This window comes from Chrysemys picta, chromosome 9 (genome assembly GCF_011386835.1).
Source record: "Chrysemys picta bellii isolate R12L10 chromosome 9, ASM1138683v2, whole genome shotgun sequence".
NCBI lineage: Eukaryota > Metazoa > Chordata > Testudines > Emydidae > Chrysemys > Chrysemys picta.
The window spans coordinates 35,711,621-35,731,648 of record NC_088799.1 but is presented as its reverse complement, the minus strand read 5'-3'; the positions used below and the strand labels follow the sequence as shown (position 1 = coordinate 35,731,648).

General features: G+C 42.3%; 1 long non-coding RNA gene across 1 annotated transcript in view; it reads left to right on the top strand.

Moving 5' to 3' along the window:
• Positions 1-266: 266 nt before the first annotated feature.
• Positions 267-20,028, top strand: part of LOC112059214 (uncharacterized) — a 29,857-nt gene continuing 10,095 nt past the window's right edge. Inside the window, exon 1 of the long non-coding RNA XR_002888465.3 lies at positions 267-519. This is a non-coding gene — a long non-coding RNA (uncharacterized LOC112059214). The remainder of the gene's footprint in view (positions 520-20,028) is intronic.

Here is a 20,028-nt window from a genome sequence, read left to right as displayed (position 1 = left end):
CCTGGTGCTGGCAATGGGAATGGAAGACCCTCAGCACATCACAGGGTTTGGCCCATGCAATTAGGATCAGTAAGAGGTAGCTGATGTTCAAAGCAATTGAGATTGTTAAGGCAATATAATTTAGTATGGCCCATGATGGGAAGCTATGAGGGTATATGGAAAACATCAGTGGTGTTTATTAATAGCTAGTGAGAAACTAGATACAATCCACAGAGTAGTTCAAAAAGCAGTAGATATAAATAAAGAAATAAAAGCAGTAGGAGTAAGCAAGCAGACAGTGTGGATAAAGTAGCAGGGGATTTCACAAAGGAAATATTCTTGGCCAGACTTGTCGGAATGTACACAGAATAAAATATTACTTGAAAACAGCATATAATCTACTGCCAGTATCACCTTATTTGTGAAATGGGAGCCACAAGAATATGAGAATTGAAGCCAAATCAGAGAGAGATCTACTACAAGCATCGTAGCAGAGCTGGAGGCAAATGTGACTGGAGATACAATGGGAAATCCAATAAGGTAAATGGTAAGGGCAAACTATACCAATATTTGTTAGGTTATTTATTTGTTAGAGATAATGATAAACTAAGTAGCACGAGTTAATGCTGCAAATCAGGAACTAAAAACTCCAAAAAGTCTTTCCACAGAATGGAAAGAAGGAAGCCACTGTAGTGAGTATTTGCTACTACTTCCATATGTAGGCAGCAGCAGAAGACAAGCTCATGCAAATGGACTCCCAGGACACTTGGAGGGTTCCTAAATTCTGTTCTGAGTTACATATCTGCAAATTACAGATAGGATTTAGATCCAGATACCTTTGAATTGTGAGGAAGATACAGTTCCAATCCAAATGGTGTCATGCTTCCAGAATGGAAAGGGGGAACCCAAGGTATTCTGAAGGCAGTATCATGATGGCTTCCAGGAAGGCAATCTTGGCTGATCCTCGAAGACTGTGGGGTTTGTGGGATTCTGGCTTGAAGGAATGGCACAGAAGAATCATACAGCAGTTTTCTGTTCCCTGCCAAGGTTTTACCTATGTCAAACCAACGCCATAATTTGTATCTTTCCTTTCCTTCTGAACTTCAATTCCCATCTATTTAATTTTTATAATGCCAGTTACAAAGAGTGTTCTTCAGTCTTTATTTAGATATTTAGTTATGAACAGAGTTTGCAGACAACTGAACCAAACAAACAAACAAAAACCCACAGTTGTTTCAAGTCAAGCCAAAACCAATTTTTATTTTTCAGCAAACTAAAAAAGTTAGAAAATATAGGTTTTAGTTGGATCAAAATGCTTCATATTGTTTTGGGAGCTTACCCTTGTTTATATATACATAACATTGCAGTAAAATTCAAAACAAAAAGATTGTTTGAATCAAATAAAACAATAAAAATAAAACATCTCTAACAAGCCAAAACGAAACATTTCTATTTTTTCCCCCCCCAAAAAAAAAAAAAAAAAAAAAATCTGGCAATTAAACTAATTGTTTGGTTGACCAGAATCTGCATTTTTCAGCAAAAGAGGTTTTGAATGAAAAACGTCACCCAGTCCTAGCCATAAATCCTGTTTGTTCAAGTTGAGTCTTCTATTTGTGGGTATTATGAACAAAACTGAGACCTACTTTCTTTACAGCCTGCATAGACTCTTGCCTCTGCTACGCAACAAGCTGACTCCTTTAAACCACTCCCAGGTCAGATGACTTACTCTCTAACCATCTTCTCAGTATGTAGCTCCTTGCGCATGCCAGCAATCATTTAAATATTTTTGAGATCTTGAGGGGAAAAAATCCCTATACAAATAATAAGTGCCTGCACACATGGACTAATACCTACATTTAACCTAATTCCATGTAGGTGTTAATCCGTGCCCATAATTTAAACAAGTCTTTATTTTGCACTCAAATGCATACCAGATGTAAAAGAAAAATCAGAACACTTATTCAGAATGCAAGTCTTGTAAAGCAGAATTTTAATGTGATGGACTACTTCAAAATTTGGCTTCTCATGGTACATAGCAAATGTTTAAATGTCCCAGTGAGAGACAACTGGATTGTTATTGTTGTCCCACCATATTATATGTGGGTTTTGTTGGCTAACATGAGAAAATTGTGCATGGATGTTGACAACTCAATGGGATTGCTATTATGACAGTCACCATCTTGGGTGACACACTGGGGACTGAGCCAGGGACCTCAAGACCTAAAAAGCATGCTACTGCTTGAGATAAAAAGCCAAGCTTCTGTAGCTATTAGCTATAACAACTCATATCCTCCGTGTATGGGCACACGGGGGACGTGTAACACACACTCACACATATTCATGGAAATTAAATCATCCCACTGCTGTGCAGCAGAATCATTTAAATTAGCACATCCAAGTGCAAACAAATATGCCGCTTAAGAGGCTACCATGGTTAAGAGAACCCCATAAGACTATATGGAGTTAGGAGGTAATCACCTTTTTCTTTGAGAAAATGTAGGGCTCATGAAAAGCACTGAACTCCTGAGACAGAAATTCTCTATTGACCATAGACTGGGTACTAACCAGCTGATAGTAGTGAAAGCTTCCTCACTTTGCCCTGGCAATATATCTCAAACATGCACCTCTAAGAGCAAGAGTTTAAATTTACTCCCTTGCATCCCTCTCTAGATATGTTGATATTGCTATCAGGGGATGGAGTGCAGCTGGAGTAAACATACCTTAACAAACTTTAATCTCACTAGCTCTGGTGCCAGTGCAATGAAGTTACAGTGGCGGGTGCTTCAGCCTGGATTGTCCAAGCCTGTCCAGAACCCTGGGTAGGTAGTCCCAGGACAGGCTTGTGCTGAAGTCTGCACTGCCACAGCTTCACTGCTCTGGTACCCAAGCTAGCAAGATTAAAGCTAGCTTGGATATGCCTACCTGAGCTGTAGTCACACTCTGTGATTGCAGGATAGACAGAGCACAAGCCCACTAAGAACTGGAGTGAGACCACTAACTTGTACCTACTACCAGCCACTGCCAGCTAACGGATTGCAATAGTTTTTAGTTACTATAGAAGGGGCTGCATTCAAATTGGTCCTTTCAAGGGTGTCTACACTGCAGTAGGAGACTTGTGGCACTGTTGCAGCTGGCCCGGGTCAGCTGACTTGGGCTCACATGGCTATAAAATTGCAGTACAGATATTTGTGTGTGGGCTGGAGCCCAGGCTCTGAGACTCCACAGCGTGGGAAGGTCTCGGAGCCCAGGCTCCAGTCCATGCCTTAATGTCTACACTGCAATTTTTAGCCCCACAGCCTGAGCCCTGGGAGCCCACATCAGCTGACCTGGGCTCTGACACTCAGTTCTCTCCTAGCAGTGACACTTTCAGCAAATGTTTGATGAACCTTCCCATTCTTTTTGTAATGTGATGGTGATGAATGGGTTATATTATTTCTTAGAATAAAGCATTAGAAAGTTGGGCTTTGAAGAAGAGTAACTAACAGTCTGGACCTTTTATAATTGTTAAAAAAAAAACTGGAAAAAAAAATTTGCTCCAAGTATTTTATTCCAAACAACAAAATCTAAAAAAACATCAGCCACACTTGCCCAAGTTCCCCACATAGCCACTGTATGTACTGCGGGACTTGAACTCCTGAGATTATAGAGTGCTGTGAATTTACCCCTCCAGAATGAAGAGTGGATGCCTTACAGAGTAAAGCCCATTAGAGTCATTACACTAGACACAGTGGGGCATGGAATAGGTCCCCTAATTGTTTGAAATATCTTTGCAGTTAAGTCTGGATTTTTTTTCCTACAGAGCTTGAAGCTGAATAGCCTCTGTCTCTCTCCTAATCAATTTGAGGGGGGCGGGGGGAGAATCATGTCCTCAGATTAGACTGATTTAGAGCAATCCATCCATCCTGCAATTCAATTTCAGTCCAAAGTTAACATTTCCTTTCATTTAAAATGAAAATATTTGAGTGTTTTGGACCAAATAAAGTGTGGGGCCTCCATGCTTACACAGGAGTACAATCCTCAGAACTGCACACACACACACAGCTTGGTACATAAACAGGTCTGATGAGTGTATGTCAAACCTCCCAATTCAGGCATGGTTCTGAAACTTGCCTGAGCATTTGTCTCAATGGACTTCCATGGCAGAACTCCCTTTGTCTTGCAGCGGTGAAGGGTTTGCACTTCCAGACATCAGAATTGCAGAAACTCTTACCCAGGTATTTCAGACTCTCTGACAATGATTGGTTTGAGCTGGGATCTAAAAACGGCAAAGATTCAGGGACAAGGGCAGACAACCCTCATTCAGTCTGATCCTTTCCTTGTGTGTGAGGTAAAATACCAGCATCAGTGTTTGAAATAAGCCAGAAAACACTCAAACTCAGTTGGTTGAATGTTTTTACATTCTCCAAAATGGGTGGGTATTAAATTGCCTCAGTCCTGTTCACTTGCCAAGCTCTAGAAAGTGTTACTTCCAAAAATGTAATCTCACTGCCAGCAAAGCATTTCTGGTGACGAAACTTTAACAAAGCAATTTAGATTGACAGTATGTTCACTTGGCAATAATTTGTATAAAATATACAAGCTTCCCCCACTTCCATCCCCAGATTTTTTTCCTCTTTAAAAATTAACAAGGATATCCTAAAATGTGGGGCATCTGGATCTGAGGTTTAGGTTAAGGCAAGTTTTTCTATTTCTGATGAACCTTCATTCTGTTTCTTAAGAGGAAATGTGGCAAACTCTTGTTTTCTTTAAAGGAAGGAGTGGATTCACGCCTTTGCATTTGTTGGCATTACCATCATCAGTCCTGCACAGTTAGCTCCACTTTAGTTGTGTCACAGAACTTTGAAAAAATATTTCAAATTCCATTTTATATTATATTTGAATGAACATCACAGGCGCCAACTTTCCAATATGCCAGGGGGTGCTTGACCCCCAGTTCTGCCCCACTTCTTCCAGCTCCTGTCCCACCTCTTCCGGCCACCTGCTCCACCCCCGCCCTGCCTCTTCCTGCCCTATTCCTCACTCTCCCCTCCCTCCACCAGTGCCTCCTGCATGCTACAAAGCGGCTGACCGCAGTGGGCAGGAGACATGGGGAAGGAGGGGGACTGCTGCTGATCAACAGGACCCACCAGCGGGTGGGAGGAGATGTGGGGGGGGGAGGAGAGGAGCTGATAGGGGGTTGGCAGTGGGTGCTCAGCACCCACCATTTTTTCCCTGTGGGTGCTCCGGGGCTGGAGCACCCAGAGAGTCAGCACCTATGATGAATATAGACCCATGTAAACTCCACATATTAACAGAGGGGTTATTTTAGTGATCAAAGGGATTCTTCTTCATTCCCCTTGTTACTTATATTTGCAGCAGGCTGATCACTAAGGTCCAGATGCTCAAAGGCATCTGCCATTGAATCAATAGGGGGCAGGGGGAGTTAAGCACCCAAATACCTTTGAGGATCTGAGCCTCAAGCCTTGATTCAAAGCCCACTGGTGTCAATGGGAGCCTCTCCATTTGCTTCAATGGGCTTTTGGATCAGGCCCTAGGATTTTGCTTGTGGCATATAGTCACAGCCTGGAGGCTGTGCAGAGAGGCATTAGGGGACAGATACATTCTGCCTATAAATGTGTAAACATGTTGCTGCTTTTTAGGGCCAAAATATGCCCTCAGCTGCACAAGCATGGCTCCCATTGAAGTCAGCAGGAGGGGCCCACATCTATTCAGAAATCTTGCCTTCAGTGTATAGGGCAACTTCCATTCAAAAGGAAAAAAATAATAGCATAAAACTTGTGCAATAAAAATCATCAATGTCACCAAAAATGAAGGTATCCTAATGTTGGAAGTGGAAGGTTATTTAATGGCTTATTTAAACTGTGAAAAAAAAAACCCTCCTAGTGTAAACCACAACCAGGTAATATGTTTTTAAATATCACGGGGTTTTTCTACACTAGATGATATGTGGTGTTTTACAATATGTTAATTAACACCACGTTTTTCTAATCTAGAATAGCCTCACAGCAGGGTATTGGTTATCTTTATTTTAAGAGGACTCTTCCTCTTTGAATCCGCATTTTAAATTTGTCTATTCACTGTGGGCTCTTACACATACTTGAGATTGTATTCACTGTGCCAGAATGAAACAAGTCTTTGGTAGCTTCTGCAATCTCCCTTGAACTAGCAAATGAGCGTGACTTCAAGTAAAGCACTACAAAGCACAAAGTCTAAGGTTTTGATGACTTCCTCAGGTCTACATGTTATATAGTCTTCCAGGGCTTTGGTCTGATTTTAATTTATGTGATTTTTCCAGTAATAATAATGCCCAAATAAGATATCCATTCAAAATCCATAATTTTAAATTAGATGTAAAAATTTGATAGGGGTCTATTGACATTCTCTATTAAATTATTGTAGCAGACTGCCAATGGAAGGCTTATATAGACAAAGTTATTACCAAGAATAATACACAAATTAAAATCAGTCTTAACATATTAGAGTGTACAATTCAGATCAGAAGTGAAGTGGCTGGTACTCTTTCATTACAACTTTATTAAAGAACACACAGCAGTGGAGATTATATTCCAAAAACAGGTTAAATAAAACCAAAATTACTTTCTGCGGTCATCTGAGTAATAAAACTGTTCAGGGAGCTCAGGAAATCCTTTAATCTCTTAGGTTCCAAATCCAAGTATGGATCTTAAAATTTAGGAGACACTAAATGAAAGATCCAGATCAGACAAATAAAGATACAATATCACCCCACTGACAGCACTTTGGAACATCTTCCACACTGCTATTATGAAATAACATTTCATTCTCATGTGCTATAGTTACACAAACTGATTGAAACTCCAACTGTTCCTTCCTTTGAGAAGTCCAGGAGTAGGTTGTTGTGTAGTGTGTAATCAGATACCAGAAATCAGAAGTATCCAGCTATTCAGAATAATTTTGCAAGGATTTATGCACTCACAGAAATCTGCCATTTCACTCTGTGTATTTGCACTCTACCACAATCTGCTTTGTGCAAAATATCAAGCAAATGGACTTTTTTACATTTTAAAAAAAGGATAGTTAAATGCCACTTCTTGTCTGTTTTTGATGCAAATCTACCTGTTTTTGCAGGCTAATTGCTCTGTTTTCACTCAAAATAAAAGAATTTTCTGTCCAATATGGGTCCATTTCCACAAAAGAGGCCATTTTGCTCTAAGTGCTTACATGAAAAAATCTGGCAAAGATATGCAAGTGGGGACTATTTTTGAGTTCATAATGAACTGTAATATCACAATGTATTCAAGTACTTTTATCTTTCGTTATCAATATTTTACGCACCTCTATTAAAAACAAACCTGCCAGTGCCCACTTCAGAAATAGTTTCAACTCCCGGAAACTTTGGGTTTGTTTGATACAACAAGTGCAATTAGTTACTTGAAACTTTGGAGAGGGTCTACTCACTCCACAAAGGAGATTGTTATATTTCACAGATATACTTTTGCAAGCATGATACTGTACTTCAGAGCAGTACAAAGGAAATATTATAGGGCTGATCGGCTCAGTTCTTTCCAGCGCTAATATCTGCAGCAGATGTTAGGTGAACCTTTCGTTCTTTTCTGTAATGTGATGTTGATGAATATGTTGTACTATTCCTTTAGAAAAATAGCCATTTGGGCTTTGAAAGAGATACATTTAATAGACTGCAAAGCTTTTACATTTGCTTGAAAAATAGGGTATTTCATCCTAAACAATAAAACCTAAGTTCAATAATATTTACATCTGTTTCATTAATTGTCCACCTTAAACATCTGTCTAGGTTGTTAGTGCTCAGAATTGATGGCTGTATGATCCGTTGGTATCAAGGAGTGGTTATCTGTTTAAGAAATACACATCCAGTGGAAATCCTCTATTGTTTTTCCTTGATGGTAGGTAGGTCCTGTTCAGAAGCAATAGCTGCTGTAACTGTTAGTGTACAATATGGTCTCTTCAGCAGAGACCTTAATTTTCCATTAAGGTAAGCACATGTTTAAGTTTCTATGGAAAATAATCCTCCCATGATTTCTGGTTCATTTGGAGGAAAGGAAAGTATATACTGGTTACCCCAAGTGATTTTGTCTATGAGTGAGGCTGTGTTACCAAAGGCTATCCTTATGGAAAACTCTCATACAAGTAAAGAAAGGAAATTGGGAGGGGGGGGGGGAAGGAAAATATATATTAAATTGATCTTCTTCCCTCACAATCAGGCAACCCTATTTGACATCTTATAGGGCTGACCAGATTCTTGTCTGTGTTACATGCAGAGGTGTTCACTATATTATATGCTTCCTCCTCATACGGGGAGCTCTCTTAGTGACTTTTGGCCCCTGTCCCTAAGTTCCCTCTCTGAACAGGAGCAAAGATGGTTGATCTGTATCATTCCGCTTGTTGGGGAGACCCATGCTGGACTGGCTGCTGCCTGCACCCTGGCACTGCCTGCAGAGTGCTTATGGGGTACTGCAGAGTGCCGACCCCCTCGCATCGGGGCTCTAGGACCTGTGGAATCCCAGACAAAGACATGCCCAGAGTTTGGAATTTCCTGTGCTGCCCCAGCTCTGTCATGATGGGGAGAACACAGCCTGCCCCCCCACCCCCACCCCCACCCCAAGAGGGGCCACACAACTCTGTGGCAAGACAAGCACAGCCAGCCATCCTGCCCTGGCATGCTTTGTACACGCTGCCACACTGGGCTGCCCCCCAGTCACTTATGAGAGCCCAGGCAGCCATCTGCCCCCAATAGGGCAGGGGGGCCTGGGTTCTCCTTCCTCCCATGTGCTAAGTACCCTAGCCCATCACCCTCTCCCATGTGCTTGGGGATTCCCACCTCCTGATAATTATGGTACCCTGAATGCTGGAAGTACGATTTCCCCTCCCCCTTATCACCATCTCACAATACAGCTGCAGTGAGCACCAGTGGGCATCTGCCGCCAGCCCAATGCAGGTGAAAGGTCTTCTCTACTCTAGGACTGCATGGGGTATAAGACACCCCCACCTTCTGGTCACTTGGAAGGGCAGTGCCACACACACACACACACACATACACACACAGTGGCACTGGAACAATTTGTACAGTGGGGGTGCTGAGAGCCATTGAACCAAACTGCAAACACTGTATCTGATGGAAACCCACTTCCAGCCAGGATGTGCTGTTGCACCTCCCCCACATCCCTAGTTACAGCACCCCTGGCCATCTCCTGTTCTTCCCCACTCCGTTGAGGTAAACGTTCCCCTTCGTCTCCTCTGCCTCCAGGTGCAGAGGGAGCCTTAAAGGGGCAACAACCCCTTTTCTTCCAGCCAGCCGGACAAGGACCCACTGTATAAAATTGCAGTGAACACATTTTATGCACACACTTGTAAAACAGTGAAAAGTCTGGAATGAGAAGATTATGTTAAGTGTATATCATGTATCAAAGTTAACACCATAAGCAAAAGATCATAATGCCAATGGAAAGCAATCCATGAAGTAGTTAATCAAAGATTTCTACAAGCCAGCTAATGGCCTAAATAAAACAGGGGTGGGGAACCTGTGGCCTGCTGCTTCATTTCATCCAGCCTGTGGGGGCCAGAAGCCCCAAGTCTCAGCGCCTTCTCCCACCCAGGGCTAGAGCCGCAAGTGCTGGCTCGCCCCGATGTGGAGGTAAACTGGGGTTGCCAGGCCGTTAAAAGTTCGGTCAACTCCATGCAGCTCCCGGAAGTGACTGGCATATCCCTGTGGCCCCTAGGCAGAGGGGCGATCAGGGAAGCTACGCACACTACCCCGCCCTGAGCTGCCTCTGCAGTTTCTGGTTGGCCAGGAACCACAGCCAATGGGAGCTGCAGGGGCGGTGCTGCTGGCACAGGCAGCACACACCGTGCAGAGCCCCCTGACTCCTCTGCCTAGGGGCCAGACATGGCGGCTGCTTCTGGGAGCAGCATAGAGCCAGGGCAGGCAGAGAGCCCGCCTTAGCCCAGCTGCGCCGCCAATCAGGAGCCACCTGAGGTAAATGCCGCCCAGCTGGAGCCCACACTCCGAACCCCCTGCCACAGGTCAGAACCCCCTCCTGCACCCAAACTCCCTCCCGGAGCCTGTACCCCAAACCTCCTCCTGCACCCCAATCGCCCTGCCCCAGCCCCAAGCCTGCTCCCGCACGCCAGACCCTTCAGCCCCAGCATGGAGCCCCCTACCACACCCCAACCCAGAGCCCCCTCCTGCACCCTGAACCCCTCATTTCTGGGCCCATCCCAGAGCCTGGGGAAGCCCCAAGCCTCCATATCCCTCCCTCTCTCCCACCCCCCGCAGGGCTGTGTGGCCCACGACTGATTTTTTTCCTGTGGGTCAGGGACCCCTGATAAATAAATAAAGAATCCCCATCCCTGGCCTAAAACATGTCTGGCCCATGATGGATTTAAATTCACTAACTTGATTATTCTACCCTGCTTTGGTGATTAAATATCATGGTGGTAAAAATAGAAACCAAAGTAAAATTTTCCATAACAGCTTGTTTTATTTAGCAACTTTTGATTTAAGAAATAACTCTGGTGGAAAGTAAAAAAAATGTTTATCTTTCAATACAAGATACAGATTAGGTGCTATGTAAATGTTTCTAAAAGTAACTCCTCTAAAGCCATAGCATTCATTTTTCTTCCCCTTTAGGGCCTAGATGCTGACAGATGGAATGACATGTTTTGGGTCAGGGGGCTTTTCCCAACCAAGTAGAACAAGTCAATCTACATTCTCATCAAGACCTAGTAGCTTGTGCTCGAGTTTAGTTTATTGTATTGGTAAGGATATAATTTTGAATAATCCAGACATAACCCTGTTAAAAGCAAATGCTCCAGATCTTTTGCATCATTCTTTAAAAGTCCTTGAGTCTCTACTGGTGTCCCTAGCCTCTGTTTGCCAGAAGCTGGGAATGGGCAACAGGGGATGGATCACTTGATTCCCTGCTCTGTTCATTCCCTCTGAGGTCCCTGGCATTGGACACTGTCAGAAGACAGGATACTGGGCTAGATGGACCTTTGATCGGACCCAGTATGGCCGTTCTTATGTACTGACCACAGAGAGCTCTTCAATTTGCTTCATCAGAGGCACATTTTGCCACCTGAATAAATTTAAATGTGTTCAGGCCCAATTCTTTCATAATTTGAGCCCAATTCAGCCCTCAGATATACCAGTGCCATCCCAGTCAATGGGACTACACAGATGTGAATGGGGACAGAATACAGCTCATTATTCTTAAAAACAGGTTTTAATTCATCTAGATAGCATTATGAAGGGTACATGGAGCTGTACAGGAGGTAAAATGTGCCAAAGAGCCTATAACAAGTCTATGCTCTAAACCGCTTAGAGTCCAGACTAACACAAGTGGGTACAATGTAGACCAAACAGCAGTGGTGCTGGAACAATTTTTATAGTGGGGGTGTTGAAGGCAGAAACCATGTATTTGTGTTATTACTAGTTCAAGCCAGGGATGCAGCAGCACCCCCAGCATCCTTAGTTCCAGCATCTATGCCAAATAGAGCAGGCCTGATTCTCCTCTTGATTACAGGGGTATAAATCAGGTGCAAATTCAATTAAGTCAGCAGAATTTGACTGATGTAAAGCCACTGAGAGGAGAATCAGGTGCAAAGTGGCATATGGTCATTATAGCAGGAATCCTTTGAGTAGCTGGTGGGATTTTAGAAATATTTTGCAAGAGGGAGCTGGTTGAATCAGTTAGAAGAGTCAAACATATGGGATGGAGTGAAAGAAAGTACATCAGGATGAGGTGAAGGAAGAAAAGGGAGTGGTCAGCAACAATTGTCATTCAAAGAATTACAAGAGTTAGAACTTCCCATTCTTAACTCCCTACCACAGGTTCTCTAATTAGTTAATTAACTAATTCTCTCCCTACTTCTCCTTTTTATTGTTTTTAAATAGGAGAGGGTATTTTCTGGGGACCAGAGAAAGTTTTGAAGCCAAGACTCCCAGCATATGGGCTTACGATAGAAAGTTCAATGGCTTTAAGATCCAGGGTTCTGAGTTGAACCCATTTCCCCATGCTTGTTTCAGCAGATGATTTTTTATGACTTGGGTCGTATTTTTTGGGCCCAAATTTTCATTAATGGCCTTTGATTTTGGGCACCTCTGTTTTTGATTAATCAACTTTAGACACCTATGCTAAATGCTAGATGCTCATGATTATAATTGTGGCTGAGTCAGGAGTGTGAAGAGGAGGGAGGTAGAAAGCCATGTGCCTTTTGTCTCTTGTGCATCCCTACAGCAGGGAGCCACAAAAGGGTGTTTGTTTTGCCAACACAGCTTGTCCACACTGACTTAGTGAGCAGTAAGCCAGGGTATCAACCTGCAGTGCACTTGGCCATTGAGGCCCTGCTACACTGCACTAGAAGTTCTATAGCATGCTTTAACATTCTGCTGTTAAAGCCTATTACAGAACCTTTAGTGTATAGCAGCAGGGTCCACATGGCCAGTTAGTGTGTGGCAGGTTACAGCGCTGTAGTTTTACACTTTGGCTTGTTGCACAGACTGACTGACCATGTAGACAAGCCCAAAGTTGAAAGTAGACAGGAAACTGCTGTCCGTTTATTCTCCTTCCTCAAACTGTTCTTCATGTCACTGTCATTTGGCAACACCCTCTGCTCACCTTGAGCCAGTGGATGAGCATGCTCCTAAAAGCGTGGCATGGAGCAGTCCATCTTATTTCACCCAGAACAACTTTTTTTTTTTTCTCTTACTTAATTGGCCTCTCAGAGTTGGTAAGACAACTCCCACCTGTTCATGCTCTCTGTAGGTGTGTATATATATCTCCTCAATATATGTTCCATTCTATATGCACCCGAAGAAGTGGGCTGTAGTCCACGAAAGCTTATGCTCTAATAAATTTGTTAGTCTCTAAGGTGCCACAAGTACTCCTGTTCTTTTTCCAGAACAACTGGTAAATCATATTAAAGATTATTGTATTCTGGAGGTGTACAGATACCTGAAAAGCTAACAGGATTTTAGCTTAGTTTATTCTGGGGGTTTTTTAAATCTACATCCATTGCATTTCTTAATTGTTATAAAAGGTTCTCTCTAGACACTTCAGTAGGAGGACACTGAATGTTTATGACTATACAAGATGAATCAGTATTTTAAAAACAGAAAAATAAAATAATGGAAATGACGTGTCACAAAAATTAAAGAATTGCTTAAAGCCAGCCACAGGAAGCTGTTTAGCTATTTGAATCCATGCTCAAACATCAGAGCAATGCAGGAAGGTATTTTGCATTCCACCTCTCAGTTCTCTGGGATATTGCCAGGAAGATTGTGCTAATACACATATCATAGCAATAGCTGTTGCTGTGTAACTGGCTACAGCTCAGATTAGACATGTCCCTGATAGACCTTAATTTACACATGTTTTTTCCCCTTAGATAAATCTTCCACTTGTAATATGGTTACATGCAGCTTCTTTTCTGGACAGGGCTTGCCTTGTTTTCTGACAGAGCAGGCTATGCACACTGGGGAACAGGCTGCACCATCTTGCACAGTCAGACTGTACACCTGGCACAGTCCCTCCCCAATGTCCATGCGAGATGAGCTAGCTCTGAGCCAGTCCCTCCTTACAGCAGTATCTAGACAGCCCTAAAGTCTCCACTGACTTGCTACAACCTCTCTCTTTGTTGCTCCCATAGCACTGGCTTCTTCCATGGCCATCCTTTCAATCTCACCACTGCCAGTGCAAGAGCTTTCTCCTCTGCAGCTCCTAAAATGGAGAACAACCTTTCCATAACCCTACACCTCCTCCACTGCCCCATTGCTCCTCCCACAGATTTTCTCTCTTCTCTGCTTATTGATTAGCTGTATTGTTTACCCCTCTAACATGATATGCAAGAGTTTTTACGGAAGATAGCATAAAAAAATAAAATTGTAGTGTTTCCCAATTTAAGATATGTTGATCCAGACTACCCTTTGTTGTTACCTGAAATGCATTGTTCTCCACCATATAGTAGTCTGCAGTCCATCACATGACTTAGGCCAAGTCTACACTAGAAAACTAAATCAATTTACTACATCATTCAGGGGTGTGAGAAATCCAAACCCTTGAGGAGCATAGTTATCTGACCTGACCCCCCAGAGTAGACCACACTAGGTCTTCCATCGACTACCTACCACTTCTCAGGGAGGTGGATTACCTAAACCAATAGGAGAAGCACTGAAGCACTGCAGCATTGCTGTTGTGCCGTAGACAAGTCTAGAACAAAATCCTGCAATAAAGGGTAGATTTGTTGTCAACAACAGAATTGCAGAATGGTGGAATACATGGTGCCTTTCATATAAAATTCTCATAACAGAAATTAATTTAGAAATATAGTTGAGTAAACAGTAGTTACTCTAAAAACAATATTGCACTTATTTTTGAAAATCAAGTGTTTAAAAGCCAGGAAATTCAGAATTAAGTTCTACAAACAATCCCAGATCTTATCATGCATCTCTCTGCTCCCTTTTACTTGAATCGTAAGAACTGAATAAATAAGATATTAGCTTTAAATGTTTTCACATCACACGCTACACAGACTATAAATGAAAAAGGTAACACTTTCTGTACACAAGAGTGTCAGTACATTTTTCAGCCAATTTGTTTTGCATGGATAGGATAAAGGTGCCTGTTTCTGAAGGATGAGATGCTGGAGCCAATATAGGGAAGATGAGGTAGGGATAGGTCCAAATCACATACCCTAAGCCCAAATAAAGGTTTAGATTGACAGCAGAGCTGGTTGGAAAACATTTTCCATTCTGTACAAAATGTTGAGATTTCAAGAGGGTGGGGGTGAGAGAAAGGGGAAGAAATTCTTCTAAATTGGGATAAAAGCCAGATTATCAAACTTTTACACAAAACAAAATTCTGAAAACTAAAATTTGTTTGGGGTCAATAGAAATGTTTTATTTCAAAAAATTGAAAATGTTTCATTTCTATTTCAATCCCTTTATTTTATTTTTCAGTATAGAGTTCATTTTGAAACAAAATTAACCCCCCCCCCACACACACACACACACACACACACACCTTTTCAGTCTGAAGATGTCTAAATGGGTCATTCACATTTTAAAAATTGGGGGGGGGACAAAAAAAAACCCACATTTCATCAAAATCTATACAATTTCACAAAACAGTAGGTTTTAATGAAGTGGCATTTTCTGGCAGAAAACTGTTTTGACATATTTTTGTGTCAGCCAGCTCTAATTTGGAGATGAACAAAAGAAAAAATGCAAACAACCCTAATATTGGAGAATTTCTAATTCACATCAAGGTTTCAAATTTACCAGCCTTCAAAAATGTCCAGATCTTGGGGTTTGGGTCCAGGCCCTTTTCTCAGAGATACCATGGGATTTAAGGTCCACATATGATGAAAAAGATTTGGTTTCTCGGGCTCATAGTGGAAGTAGAGGGGTTGGAATCCAAAGTTCACAAAACTCCTTCCTGATAATGCTAAAGAGAAAATAGTTGATAGTTGGAGGAAGCCCTACTCATTCAAATGTATACCACAAGGAGATCTTTAGAGAGATTACAGTCACTGAGGGTGAAATCTTGGCCCAGATGAAGTCAATAAAGCTCCAAGTGATTTCAATAGAGCTGCAATTTCACCTTAAATCAGTTCATAATATTTTGACAGCAAAGATTTAATTAAGCACCAGAGACCAATAAGATTTGTTTTTTCTTAGAACGATGTTCCCATGTAACGTGTGTGTGTGTGTGTGTGTGTATTATTCATTCATTTATTTTTACATGTGGTTTATCACCACCTGTCCTTTTTACTTAACCCATGGTTTAAGTGATAGATATTAGAATTAAATTTGTGCTAATTCTGCTAATTTCTAACTGTGTTTTGAGTTACAAATGGGAAGTGGACTGAGCCTGATTGCTTCTTTGAGCAACATGCTATTAAATCTAATATAGAGGACTTAGGAAGACACCACTTAGCTCTAAATAACTTATATAGACAAAACAGGCAGATGGCAACAACACCAACACATTGAATTTACTCTCAAGAGATAAGTTATCAACATACTTGCTACCATCATGTTTTTGCTAGAAGGAGACGGTTATGACCTACAAAGGCACCAGCACCAAAAACTCTTGCCATGTTATCTTTACCCAAAAGAAAATGCCAGCATCCTTCAACTGTTCACATATGCAGATAGCTGGCAAATAGTAATGTACTTCGCTTTAGTACCATGGATGGAAGTTAATAATCAGTCTTATAAAGTTTGTTTTGCCCTTTCCGGGGGAAAAAAAAAAAAAAACAAACCACACAGTTTTGTTTTTAAATAAACAGGTATTAAACTTCCTCCTGCAGCAGAACAGTTCACATTGTCCAGTGGGTAAAACAGAAGACGGAGTTAGGACTTCTAAGTTCTGCTCCCAGCTCTGCTACAGACTTGGGCAAGTCATTTAGGACTTGATCCTGCACCACTTACATCAATGGCAGCTTTGTCTTTTACATCAATGAGCATAAGATCAGTCCCCCAGCCTCAAACTGTCCATTCCCCACAAATAACCACCTGACGGGGGGTAATGAAGCCAGGAAATACAGAGGTGAATCTTGTACAGTGTCTTGAAAAGCTGCCTATAGGGAAATGGTTTGTTGGGCTTTAGGAGGAGGCTGCAGCCTAACAATCCCCATAGATCCAGGGTGGGGGAGTGGGGACAATCTGACTATCTACAGCACCTATCAAACTGATATCTAAGCACTGAGCCAAGGAGAAGAGACCCCTAGCTGGGCTCTCCATGCAGATCCCTTAGTAGCAGCAGTGCTGCTACTTTCTCCAGACTGCATGGCTCCTGCAGGAGCCACTGTGCCATAGAGGCATCACTCCACACTTGTGCAAAGCTTCCCTACGGGTTCTGAAAACCCAGCATAAAATAAAAATGGATAGAAATAATTTATAACTAGAGAAAGTAGAAAGCAACAGAGGGTCCTGTGGCACCTTTAAGACTAACAGAAGTATTGGGATCATAAGCTTTCGTGGGTAAGAACCTCACTTCTTCAGATGCAAGTAATTGAAATCTCCAGAGGCAGGTATAAATCAGTCTGGAGATAACGAGGTTAGTTCAATCAGGGAGGGTGAGGTGCTCTGCTAGCAGTTGAGGTGTGAACACCAAGGGAGGAGAAACTGCTTCTGTAGTTGGATAGCCATTCACAGTCTTTGTTTAATCCTGATCTGATGGTGTCAAATTTGCAAATAAACTGTAGCTCAGCAGTTTCTCTTTGGAGTCTGGTCCTGAAGTTTTTTTGCTGTAAGATGGCTACCTTTACATCTGCTATTGTGTGGCCAGGGAGGTTGAAGTGTTCTCCTACAGGTTTTTGTATATTGCCATTCCTGATATCTGACTTGTGTCCATTTATCCTCTTGCGTAGTGACTGTCCAGTTTGGCCAATGTACATAGCAGAGGGGCATTGCTGGCACATAATGGCATATATAACATTGGTGGACATGCAGGTGAATGAGCCGGTGATGTTGTAGCTGATCTGGTTAGGTCCTGTGATGGTGTTGCTGGTGTAGATATGTGGGCAGAGTTGGCATCGAGGTTTGTTGCATGGGTTGGTTCCTGAGTTAGAGTTGTTATGGTGCGGTGCGTGGTTGCTGGTGAGAATATGCTTAAGGTTGGCAGGTTGTCTGTGGGAGAGGACTGGCCTGCCTCCCAAGGTCTGTGAAAGTGAGGGATCATTGTCCAGGATGGGTTGTAGATCACTGATGATGCGTTGGAGAGGTTTAAACTGAGGACTGTAGGTGATGGCCAGTGGAGTTCTGTTGGTTTCTTTCTTGGGCCTGTCTTATAGCAGGAGGCTTCTGGGTACATGTTTGGCTCTGTTGATTTGTTTCTTTATTTCCTTGTGTGGATATCGTAGTTTTGATCGTCACCAAGCATTCTCAAAACTAGTCAGAGCTGCTCACTTAACTGTCAAAAAATGGAGAGACGGCCGATTCTCTCCTCACACCAACAAGATGGCCAGCTGGTCTAATGACAGAGTCTTTGGTGACTGTATAAAGGGCAGAGTGCATCACCACTTAGCTTCCAGTTGGTTTTGCAATGTGGGAAGGGCTATTGTTAGTTCAATGCAGATGTGGTGTATTCATCTGGTTTGTAGTCAATGTAGATCTCTGCAGCACTGCGCAGTCACTGTGGTCATCTATGGAGGGGTGGGATAGCTGCCAAGGGTACTACAGTCCTATCTAGTTTTCCTACCTGTATCATTGGATTTGCATGAAGTTAGGATATTTGAAAAGCAAAACTAAAATTAACACTTTTATACCAGACTATGGGTATGGCTACCCTACAACAAGTACTGCAGCTGTGCTGTGGTAGCACAGATGCTTACCACAGCAGTGGAAGGGGTTCCCCCACATCTGTTGTAAATTCACCTCTCCAAGAGATGGTAGTGAGACTGACAGAAGAATTCTTCCATCAACCTAGCTGCACCTACAGTGGGGGTTAGGTCAACCTAACTGTCACACAGGATGTGAAATTTTCCACAGCCCTGAGTGATGTAGCTAGGTTGACCTAGATTTTAGGTGTAGGCCCAGCCTACAAGAAGCCAGAAATGGGACCAATGGATGTACTCTTCACCGTAATTAATAGTAAGAGCCATCACAAAGAGGCAGTGCAATGATGAAGAAAATCTAACATGAAGGGGCAAAGGCACAAAGCTAATTTTGGACATTCCAGCTATCTTCACCTCAGCCACATGACCTCCCTATGCAAAACTCATCTTCTGTGGTTTGCAGAAGTTGTGAGTAAAAATAGGGGGTTGTGTGTGTCCATTTTCTATTTTCACTCACAACCCTAATCACAGGGAAAGCCAAATCTAACAGCAAGATGTACCCAAAGCGATTGAGTTTTCATGGTTTCAGAAGGAAGCCATGTGGCAATCAGCCAGTTTGCATTCCTGCCACCTGAAGTCACAAATCCAAAGCTCCCTACATCCAGTACAGATTCACTTGATAACTCAGCCTCAAGCTCATCCAAAGATTTGTGAACCTTGGCAAGCCTTGGAAACCTGGCTCACTTTTCAGGTCTGTAACAAAAGGCAATCCAGGCACATTTCACCTGGTTTCAGGGTTGATTATTTCATCACTGTGCACCACAAGGTCAGATGAGAAAGTTTGATTCTGAGGAAAGATTTGATGGTTCTGTGATTCAAGTATTTTTATTCTTAGACACACAGACCTATCATATTTTTAGATTGTGAGACTTTACAAGTTGCCTTAAGAGAGGTTTTCGGATGTGTGTATCTCTCTAGTAAAGAGACTGTGAAAGGGGAACTTATGTACATATGAGAAGATACAGAAACCAGGAATGTTAAATATGAGAGGATACAGAAACCATACTGTTCACAGGAACTGAATACAACTAGACTAAGAGCCTTTTTAAATATTAGCAAGGTGCTACACTGTGCTTCCATTTTTTGGAATGAATGCATTTATGAGGATAATTTCATAAGATAGTTCCAGCTCTCTGCTCCCTCACTGACAAGTAGCAAAAGATACCCATGATATCCACTGCTGTAGCTCATTCAGCTTCTCACTTCACTAAAGGAATCTTTCACAGCCAGGTTTTACTTCAGCACTGATGGGTTCCCATTCTAGATGCCTAAAATTACATCTAACCTGTAATTAAATGCAGAACTTCAGGGTTCAATTTCACTGCCAATTCTATGGTATTCATAGGTACAAAAAAAGTTAACTCTCCTTCATCATTCCCCTTCTAAAACTCGAGTGTACACCAGGCTGTCATGCAGACTGATCTCTCTGAGATCCACTGATATTTGGTCCATGTATCAAGTCCTTGGGATCCCCATGGGTCATCTTCCATCCATGCTCACTGAAAGAGCCATTCTACTGATATAAATCCAGTCACACCCATACCAATGTAGCCTAGCTTCCCTCAACTTATCTTCAATTGGAACAACCTGCATTAGGTCCCTTACAATCTCATTTCAGATCACGGAGCATCCAACCATTTGACAATCTCAACATCTTCATTTCCGTGATGGAGAGCATACTGATCTCCTTTC